The 8,453-nt window shown below is 46.4% G+C and overlaps 1 non-coding gene across 1 annotated transcript; it reads left to right on the forward strand.

Moving 5' to 3' along the window:
- Nucleotides 1-8,069: 8,069 nt before the first annotated feature.
- TRNAI-UAU (transfer RNA isoleucine (anticodon UAU)) lies at nucleotides 8,070-8,142 on the forward strand. The gene has a single exon. It is a non-coding gene; the product is annotated as a tRNA-Ile (tRNA).
- The last annotated feature ends 311 nt before the right edge of the window (nucleotides 8,143-8,453 follow it).

Consider the following 8,453-nt stretch of genomic DNA (forward strand, 5'->3'; position numbering starts at 1 on the left):
CCTATGAAGGCGCACCGGCATATACCAGAAGTTGCCGGAAAAGTATGCAGAAAAGCTTCTCAGTTTTCAGAGCTTTGTTGTAAACTTGCGCCACAGCAAGGTACCAGCTTGGGCAAATCAGGAATGCCGATCAGACACCTTTTTACTTCAACATGCCTGGCACCACAACCGTTAAGTAGAAGGCAAGCAATTGTGCGTGCTGACATCCAATCATCAGAAAACAAGAGTTACGGCAATGCTCTGTTGCACGTCAGATGGGCTCAAACTTCTTCCGCACCTGATATTCAAACGGAAGATGCACCCAGAAAGAGTCGTCTTCCCGAGTGGTGTGATCGTGTGAGCCAACGAAAATGGTTGAATCACAAGGGACCTGGTCGCGGTTTGGATCAATTACGTGTGGCGAAGGAAGCACAGCGCCGGTTTGGCCTGCGAGTGATCCTCGTCCTCAATGCGCTCAGGTGCCATCTGGACCATTGGATCAAAGACAAGCTCGCCGTGTGACATACAGACCTTGTCCTCATACCTGGTGGCATGACATCGCAACATAAACTGCTTAATGTCTGCCTGAACAAGCCAGAGAAGGACAAGATATAGGCACTGCATACCAACTGGCTGATCAATGCACGACACGATTTCATGCCAAGCAACAGGATGAAGCGCACCACTCTGCTATACTTCTCTGCGTGGCTGAAGGACGCGTGGTGTGTGGTACCATCAGCCATAGTCATCAATGCATTTAGGAAATGGATTGGTACCAAGGATGAGATGCTTTATGGTGTTGACAGTGAGGAAGACTGAACCGTTCCCCGCTGGGGGGCCTGCGCAAGTAGGCATTTGGTGTGTAGCGACACGACGCACCCGAGCTAACGGGGGAGTTTTGGCTCCCTCCCGCGCCTAGCCGTGCGTGACTTTGCCATGTCCGGGGAAAAGGGGATCCTGGGGGTTGAGCCGACGCCGGGTGATTGGACCTGTAAGGCCCCCCCGGACGAGGCAACACACCCCTTTGGCCCCGGCTTCACGTAGACGGCACCCCTGGGCTGACCCTCCCAGAAAAATCGGCAGTCGCCTTTTCCTGTCTCTCTTTCCCCACATCTTCGTCTTTCTTACTTTTTTATCTTTCCTGTCTTCTTCTCTCTTCTGCTTACTTCTAATTTTCTCGGCGGTAAAGGTTAACCCTGTGCAAATAGCCTACGTTGGCCTAGGCGCATTGGGTTATAGCAGAGCTGTACGGCTGAAGTCTGCAAGCTTTCAGCATCCGCAAACTTGCAGCATCCCCTCGTTGGGCTCCGTGGTGGGTGGCTGCCAACGCTGCTGAACAACATACGATTAGCATGCGTAAAGCATTCCCTTTACTTAGTGATCGTGTCTCCTCAAAGCGGGTACACACCAAAGATATCATTTTTTTTTATCCGGCCAAGACAAATCTATCCTCATTTCCACGTTATACACTGCGAGAAAACTAACAAGCAAACCAGAACTGTATCCCCCTTCGTAGTGGTTAGGTGCTTAACCGAAACTCTCGGTCCTGGGTATAAGGTTATCAAAATGGCCAGCGGAGATTTACTACTCCTTGAGATACGTGACAAAGACCAATTCGAAAAACTGAACACCCTCACAACGTTTGGAGACACGCCCATCAGTATTACACCGCACAGGTCCATGAACTCATCTCGCGGGGTAGTATCGGACGCAGATTTGCTTGACCTGACCGAAGCTGAACTTCCGGAAGGATGGAAGAGCCAGAACGTGACAAACGTACAGCATATTAAGATAAGAAGAAATCAAAAGGAAATACCAACTAAACACTTAGTACTGACCTTTGCTTCAAGCGGTTTGCCGGAAACCATTCAAACTGGGTATACAAAGACATCCGTGAGGCCATATATTCCCAACCCCCGCCGTTGCTTTCAATGTCAGAGATATGGCCACGGCTCGCAAAGCTGTCAAGGCCGGAAAACTTGTGCTGTGTGTGGAGTCGTGGGCCATACATCCGACAACTGCGAAGCACCTTCACACTGTGTGAACTGTGGCGGTAATCATGCCGCGTACTCACGTTCCTGTTCTTTCTGGAAAAAAGAAAAACAGATCATCACTTTAAAAATAAAATAAAACATTACATTTAAAGGAGCAAGAAGGAGAGTCTCGCCATTTTATGGCCCCACATATGCTGATGCGGCGCGCCAGGGGGAAGCGTCGCACCAGCCCTCGCCACTCCTTCGGCCTGCGCAGAGCGAGCCATTCACTGTGGCGCCTGCCCCCAAGGCGGCAGTAGTGTAGTCTACTCCGCCTACTATTGAACAGAGACCAGAGACTCCAGGGTCCTCGGGTCTCAAGGCCTCACCTCGCCAGGCGAGGCCCAAGCTTCGAAAAACCAACTCGCATGAGCGGGCATCCAGTGCTTCCGAGGAGGCAATGGATACGGCGGCACCCCTGGTGCCAAAAGAGCGGCGCGGCTCTCTGGAGCGCGCCAAGGGAACTAAAAATTATAACAGGTCCTGATGATAGCCCTGTTACTTGAGCTCGACCTTTCAGCTTGAACAAGTCACTCCCTTAATGTACACACAGCCCTACTTTACATCCAATATGGAAACACAAATTATACATTGGAACATCAGAGGACTGCTTAAAAACCGCGAAGACGTTCGAGAGCTTTTATATAAACACTCATATCAAGTGCTGTGTGTACAGGAAACACACCGAAAATCCTCCAATACAAAATTTTTACGTGCTCACGTCATATACCGAAAGGACCGAGATGATGCGGTGGCGTCATCCGGTGGCGTAGCCATTATCATTACTAAGGAGTAGCGTGTACACATTTACCACTCCAGACATCCCTTGAGGCGGTGGCTGTTCGAGCGGTACTTTTAAACAAACTCGTCACCATCTGCTCTTTGTATGTACCTCCCCACCGCCATCTTGAAAGACGTGAATTCCAGTCTTTAATAGATGAACTGCCTGAACCTTATTTGCTTCTTGAGGACCGAAATGCACATAGTGGACTGTGGGGCGATTCTCGCTGCGATGCACGAAGTCGTCTCATTGAACCATTTCTCTTCTCTTCCGGTGCCTCTTTGTTGAATAGGAAAGAGCCAACCTACTATAACGTTGCCAACAAAACTTACTCGTCTATAGACCTCAGCATCCTATCACCTTCACTTCTACCCCTACTGAAATGGAAAATCATAAATAATCCATATGGAAGTGACCATTTTCCTGTAGTGTTGAGTTCACAAATAACATATGAATGTCCTCTACATGTTCCCAAATGGCTGATAAACAAAGCAGACTGGGAACAGTTTCATAACACTGCACGTTTAAATTGGACAGACATATGAAGGTTAAACATAGATGAAGCTGTGCAGTACTTCACAGCTTTTCTAACTGTTGCAGCAGCCAAGTGCATACCGTAAACATCTGGAATGCCCGGCAAACGACACGTCCCATGGTGGAACACAGAGTGTCGTAATGCGCGAAAGGAACAGAACAGGGCATGAAGGTTTCTTCAGAACTCATCAACAGCCGAAAATCTTGACACCCAAAGAAAATAAAGTCTCAAGGCAAAAGAACGCGTCGGCAGGCCAGAAGAGAAAACTGGCAAAAGTTTTTATCAGAGATCAATTCATACACACAGGAGGTTAAATATGGAACATGGTCGGTAGGATAGCAGGAAAACAAGTACACACACTTCCACTCGTAAACACTTAGGGTGATACCTTGGAAGATCAGGCAAACTTCCTCGGGTCCCACTTTGAACAGGTGTCCAGCTCGTCCCACTATACTGACACTTTGCAAAAATACAGAACAAGAATACAAAAACAGAAAATCGAACACAATTGCACTAGATACAAGGCATATAACCCAGCTTTCAGTCTAGCTGAGCTCTGAACATCTCTAAACTCATTCAGTACTGCTGCCCCAGGTTCTGACCGTGTGGTGTATGAAATGTTAAAAAACCTACCAGCCTAAACACGAAACACCTCACTTTGTTTGTACAATGCTATCTGGTTTTCTGGCACTATCCCTACCTCCTGGAAATACGCTATCATTATTCCCATTTTTAAAGAGGGTAGGACCCTTCTTTAGCTTCGAGTTATAGGCCCATTGCTCTCACAAGCTGCTTGTGCAAAGTCTTTGAAAAAATAATAAACTGCCGACTTGTACATTTATTTGAAACAAACAAATTGCTCCGACCCATTTCAGTGCGGGTTTCGAGAGAGTAGATCCACCACAGACTACCTTGTTCGTATTGAGGCACAGATCAGAGACGCCTTCGTCCATAAACAATATTTTCTCTCTGTGTTCCACGATATCGAAAAGGCTTATGATACAACATGGCGATTTGGAATTCTCAGAGACCTGTCCCACCTTGGCGTACGCGGAAGAATGTTTCACATAATCGAAAGTTACCTGTTAAACCAGACATTCCATGTCCGAGTGGGCACGGTTCTTTCCTAAATATTTGTCCAGGAAACAGGCGTGCCACCAAGTGGTGTACTTAGCTGCACGCTTTTTCTCATCTAAATGAATTCCTTGCACTTGTCCATTCCTCGCAATATATTTTATTGTACATATGTCGATGTCCAGCTTGGCTTTAGATCTTGCAGTCTGGCAAAGTGTGAGCGGCAGGTTCAGTTAGGTTTAAACAAGGTCTCCGAATGGGCAGAGGAAAACTGATTCCGACTGAACCCACAAAAAAGCATGTGTGTCTTGTTCTCCCGAAAGAGAGGCATGCACTCAGAACCCGACATTGAACTGAACGGTCAACGTCTGTCTTTTAATGTGGAGCATAAATTCTTAGGCTTAATCTTGGACAACAAGTTGACCTTCATACCGCCTATCAAGTATTTAAAAACAAAATGTTTAAAAGCCATGAATGTGCTGGCACGTACTACGTAGGGTAGTGACAGGCAATGTCTCATGAATCTGTATAGAAGCCTCATTTGCACCCGGTTAGTTTATGGGGCCGTTGTTTATCAGTCTGCAACTCAAAGTGCTTAGAAGATGCTGGACCCCATGCACCATTTGGGCATCCGCATTTCTACGGGTGCTTTTCGCACCAGCCCCGTAAAAAGCCTTTACGTTGAGTCAAATGAGTGGTCGCTTCATCTGCAGAGAACTTACATGTCCCCTGTTTATTTCCTTAAGGTGAAAGCAGACAAGAAGCACCCCTCATACTCTACTATTAATGATTTGTCTAGCTTCATTCTGTTTTAAAACAGGCCATCGATGAGGCAGCCCTTCTCAGTTCGCCTGAAGGGTCTAACTGAGGAAACTGGAGTGTAACTCTAACACAGTTTAATAAGGCTCCTGTAGCATACCCGCCGTCGTGGCAGTGGCAGTAAGGGATGGCCTTACTATGTGTCTTTTCTAGAAGTTACAAAACATGTGCCTATGGCCCATATCCAAACATACTTCCTGGATCTTCAACACAAATACACACGTCCTGAGGTCTTTACAGATGCCTCCAAATCTAACTCCTCTATGTCCTACGCTCCCGTCGGCCCATCCTTTTCGGATGCTAGCCCCCTACATCCAGGCACAAGTATCTTCACAGCGGAAGCTTATGCGATACTTGTGGCGGCTAAACACATCAAGCAATTACAAATACAAAAAGCAGTAATTTATGCAGATGGTAACGACTCTGCACACTCTTAAAAATAAAAAAACCCAGTCCTTGTCTCACTTTACTCCATTTTATGCACACTCTACACACTCAAACAACATGTTGTAGTGTGCTGGGTGCCAGGGCACCGTGAGATCCAAGGCAACGTGAGGGCGGATCAGCTCGCTGCATTTGTCCACAAAAGCAATGCTCCTACACCCATATCGATCCCGGCCCTTGATCTTAAGCCATCTCTCAAACGAAACCTCAGGGACTACTAGCAGAGCAAGCAAGATAGACACACACAAAACAAACTACACATTATCAAGCCACACCTTGGTCATTGGCTGCCAGTATTAAAATCGCGTCATACAGAGATAATACTAACGAGGCTAAGGATAAAACACACATACACGACACACACATATCTTTTGTCCGGTGGCGATCCACCATTGTGCGACAGATGTGGTGAAGCATTAACGGTCTTTCACGTGTTAATCCAGTGCAAACAGTTAGAAACTCTAAAAAAACAACATTTTCCATTACCCTACGGACAACATATATCTTTACACCCTGCAATGTTTGTGGGGAGGGAACCGCTTCTTAGTCATAAATCATTGTTAGCGTTTTTAAAAGGAATTCATAGCTTTCATATCCTATACCCGGGCATTCCGTAGCAGGACCTCTCCAGAGAGGTTTTCGCTGCGGTGGCTACACAACAAAGCACTTCCCTCACGGCCCTTGGACGCAAGGGTATGAACGAGCGAGGCACTTGTGCTAATGCCATACATGTCCACCATCAATTTTTATTATCACCAACTTTTGTCATCTATTCACACCACACACACCTTTCACGGTGTGGTCATGCTTTTACTACTTATATGTTTTTACCCGCCTTACAGCGAGGAATTTTATGGCCCTTATACAGCCGCTAATCACAATCATTGTCCATATTTTTAGTAAGATGAACTGGCGCTCTTTGGCCGTGAAATTGGCCTTGCGCCACAAAACAACAAACATCATCATCATCAACGACTGAACCATTACGCAACTCGTACACTGCCTTAGTGGTGGCAGTTTTAGTGGCAGGCCCGGCTGCTTGATTTTGTGTTTTATTTTTAGCAACCTTAGTGCTTTAAAATCCAAACTCTTGTTCCTCTGAATGTGCAAAGGCTGACTCCTAAGGACGTGTTTTTAACACGATAGCAATAGGGCTCGAGTCGCAGAAATTCCGCCGTCGCGGTCGGCATTGTTGGTTATGAGCGAAAAATTAGCCATGAGCGAAAAATGGAGAAGGAAGCTAATAAAATAAAGAATATAATTTTCGGTTTCACCATGGATTGAACCCGGGCCGTTCACGTGGCAAGCAGGTGTCTTACCACAAAGCCACGTGGTAAAAACACTACATAAATGCCATGAAGTGGAAGGAGTCTCCTTAACGCATTTCTTTCAACAGTTGTCACGATGAAAACGAGCCATTTGGCGATTTGTACGTGCGTTTGGGTGGCCATTAAACTATGTCCAAAAGGCCGGGATAGTGCAGCCATCGCCGCTAAAACACGCAGGATTTTTAACTCTAAAAATGGACATCTACGTTCATCTTGCGGAAAACATATCATGCCTTTCCGGGGGGCTTGATCAAGCAAACAGCAAACGTTAGATAATGTGCTGCCATATGTAAGGCATTGGAGACTCCTTATCGCCTCCAAAATGGCGAGCGCGCGTTGTGAATCTTGGAGGCCATGTGACATAGGCACATACTTGGAACACGTGGCCAGCCTATAGCATTATTCAGATACATTGAAACAGTACAAAGAGAGAGTAGAAAGACAAAAACTTGAACCGAACTGTGGAAAAAAAACAAGCCATACAACACACCTTTTTGCTTGAGTAAACTGCTTCAGTGCTTAACTGCTGCAGCAAATCTGCCCTAGGCTCTGACCATGTTATATATGACATGCTGAAGCACTTAACTAGGTTTATTTGAGGAACTGCAACAGTTAGGCTCGCCATGTGAAAGCGTGACTGATATTGTAGTTCCGCGTGGTTCCTCGATCTTCAGGAAACCGGTGTCGCGACTTCTCTTGAAATTTTTGATTGCTACAGAGCATGTGACTGGTGATAAGTGACAATTGTGTTTGGAGTATAGTGCAGCGAGATAGAGTACCGCAACAATATTGCAAGTGTTATAGCACAAAGACCGCCGTCTTATGCAGCGATACGTTACGCTATGCACGATATTTACTTGAAAGCCTGCTCGTGCTTTGGTAAAAAACAAAGGACATTAGCTACAATTAGCAATAAGAAAACCGGTGGGGCAACTGCCTGCAAATTAGATCCGCCGGCTACCTACAACATCCTCAACCTCAACCTCTTATCATGCAACTCGTGCCTCCTGATATAGTCACTTTTTTTAGCCACCCTACCCTGACAGAGGCGGTGTGTGCCCATGTCCCGAATGGCCGCCTCGGTAGCGCAGCAGGCAGCGCGTCAGCTTTATAATCTGAAGGTCGTGAGTTCAATTCTCACCCGAGGCAAAGGCGGCATTTTTTTCTTTCTATCGGTCGTCGCAATATATTCGAGTTGCCCATTTCGGGCATTAAATTACTTCAATTCTCTAGTGATAACCTTATCATGCAACACGTGCCTCCAGGTATAGTCGCTTTTTTAGCCACCGTGATAGAAGTGGTGTGGGCCCATGTCCCGAAGGTCCGCTTCAGTAGCGCAGTAGGCAGCTCGTAAGTCTCATAATCTGAAGGTCGTGAGTTCAATTCTAACCCGGGGCAAAGGCGGCATTTTTTTTCGTTTCTTTGGGACGTCGCAATATATTCGTTTTGCCCATTTAGGG

Source organism: Rhipicephalus microplus, chromosome 3, assembly GCF_043290135.1.
Source record: "Rhipicephalus microplus isolate Deutch F79 chromosome 3, USDA_Rmic, whole genome shotgun sequence".
NCBI lineage: Eukaryota > Metazoa > Arthropoda > Arachnida > Ixodida > Ixodidae > Rhipicephalus > Rhipicephalus microplus.